Raw genomic sequence first — 2,500 nt, 5'->3', positions numbered from 1 at the left:
GACGTGCGTAAAAGCATATCCGAGCAACAGGCACCTTCCCCGGGCTGCCACTAGTGCAGTGGTGGCCGCCTATAATAGCCCTGGTAGCATAAAAAAGCTCCAGGGCGCAGAGGCCGACGTGCGTAAAAGCATATCCGAGCAACAGGCACCTTCCCCGGGCTGCCACTAGTGCAGTGGTGGCCGCCTATAATAGCCCTGGTAGCATAAAAAAGCTCCAGGGCGCAGAGGCCGACGTGCGTAAAAGCATATCCGAGCAACAGGCACCTTCCCCGGGCTGCCACTAGTGCAGTGGTGGCCGCCTATAATAGCCCTGGTAGCCCTCAGCCCTGGTAGCCCAAAGCCCTGGTAGCCCACAGCCCTGGTAGCAAAAAGCCCTGGTAGCCCAAAGCCCTGGTAGCCCAAAGCCCTGGTAGCCCAAAGCCCTGGTAGCCTAAATTAATTTTTCCCATTCATTTCAATGGGTTAGGCTACCAGGGGGAGCAGTACCACTTTTGGCCATTAGGGGCGCTGTAGTAGGTAAAAGTTGATCCCCCCAGTCAGGGGATGAGTTTGCCTACTCGCTAGGTTACCCCTGGTTTCACAAAATACAAGGGGCACATTTTCAGAAACCACTTTTTCAGAACTTGCCACCTCCAGAGCTGATCAGGGGAGCCTCGCCAAACATTAATCCAAGATTGGTGAGGGCTCGTCGGACACCCCACGGGCGATGAGTCGGTGTCTGCCTGGAGCTCATGTCACTCTCAAATATTTTCTAAGTCAACCTCCATGCGCACATTGCAATGAGCCTGCCCGACATAGGGGCACTGTGAGCGGACTCACCGGGGGGGGAGAGGGCCCCCCCGCCTGGAGCTCCACGTGTTGGATTATTTTCTATGTCAACCTCCATGCGCTCAACAGAGCGAGCCTGCCCGACCTGGGGGGTGTTCAATCGGACTCCGCGGGCCGGGCGAGGGCCCCCCCGCCTGGAGCTCCACGTGTTGGATTATTTTCTATGTCAACCTCCATGCGCTCAACAGAGCGAGCCTGCCCGACCTGGGGGGTGTTCAATCGGACTCCGCGGGCCGGGCGAGGGCCCCCCCGCCTGGAGCTCCACGTGTTGGATTATTTTCTATGTCAACCTCCATGCGCTCAACAGAGCGAGCCTGCCCGACCTGGGGGGTGTTCAATCGGACTCCGCGGGCCGGGCGAGGGCCCCCCCGCCTGGAGCTCCACGTGTTGGATTATTTTCTATGTCAACCTCCATGCGCTCAACAGAGCGAGCCTGCCCGACCTGGGGGGTGTTCAATCGGACTCCGCGGGCCGGGCGAGGGCCCCCCCGCCTGGAGCTCCGCGTGTTGGATTATTTTCTATGTCAACCTCCATGCGCTCAACAGAGCGAGCCTGCCCGACCTGGGGGGTGTTCAATCGGACTCCGCGGGCCGGGCGAGGGCCCCCCCGCCTGGAGCTCCACGTGTTGGATTATTTTCTATGTCAACCTCCATGCGCTCAACAGAGCGAGCCTGCCCGACCTGGGGGGTGTTCAATCGGACTCCGCGGGCCGGGCGAGGGCCCCCCCGCCTGGAGCTCCGCGTGTTGGATTATTTTCTATGTCAACCTCCATGCGCTCAACAGAGCGAGCCTGCCCGACCTGGGGGGTGTTCAATCGGACTCCGCGGGCCGGGCGAGGGCCCCCCCCGCCTGGAGCACCGCGTGTTGCAATATTTTCTATCTCAACCTCCGTGCGCTCAACAGAGCGAGCCCGCCCGACCTGGGGGGTGTTCAATCGGACTCCGCGGGCCGGGCGAGGGCCCCCCCCGCCTGGAGCTCCGCGTGTTGCAATATTTTCTATGTCAACCTCCGTGCGCTCAACAGAGCGAGCCCGCCCGACCTGGGGGGTGTTCAATCGGACTCCGCGGGCCGGGCGAGGGCCCCCCTTCCTGGAGCTCCGCGTGTTGCAATATTTTCTATCTCAACCTCCGTGCGCTCAACGGAGCGGGCCCGCCCGACCCGGGCGGCGCTCAATCGGACTCCGCGGGCCGGGCGAAGGCCCACCCCGCCCGGAGCTCCTCACCACGCACCGCACCTCCATTCCCCCACCGACCGATCGGCAACCATGACCCGCCATCGGAGGGCCCCCGCCGGCACCGGCCTCGCGCCGGTCGCTCGGGCGGACGGTTCCTCCGGCCAGCGGGTCGCTCTCCAGCGCCGGGGCTACTTCGCGAGCTTGGCCCGCGGCCAACCCCGGCGCGACCGTACGGCAGCGAGGCCGAGGCGACCCACCGATCTCAGCAGTCCTACCACGGAGCCCGCCGCTCGTCCGCGGCCCCTCCCCGCCCCAGCAGCGGGACGGTCGCCTTGCCGGCGGGCCTTCCGGCTAACGCATCGTTTCTCAAACCCTTTCCCCTAGCGCGGCGGCGGCGGGGCTTCCCGCGAGGAGGCCCCCGTCCTACGCCCGCTAAGGCGGCTCCAGCCCACCTACCGAAGGGACGGCGCGCGCCCTCCCCCACGCGAGCGGGCGTCC

This window comes from Filicampus tigris, unplaced genomic scaffold (assembly GCF_054856515.1).
Source record: "Filicampus tigris isolate MCC_2025a unplaced genomic scaffold, RoL_Ftig_1.0 HiC_scaffold_29, whole genome shotgun sequence".
Classification (NCBI taxonomy): Eukaryota; Metazoa; Chordata; class Actinopteri; order Syngnathiformes; family Syngnathidae; genus Filicampus; species Filicampus tigris.
The sequence above is the reverse complement of the archived record's forward strand: the minus strand, read 5'-3'. Positions refer to the sequence as shown.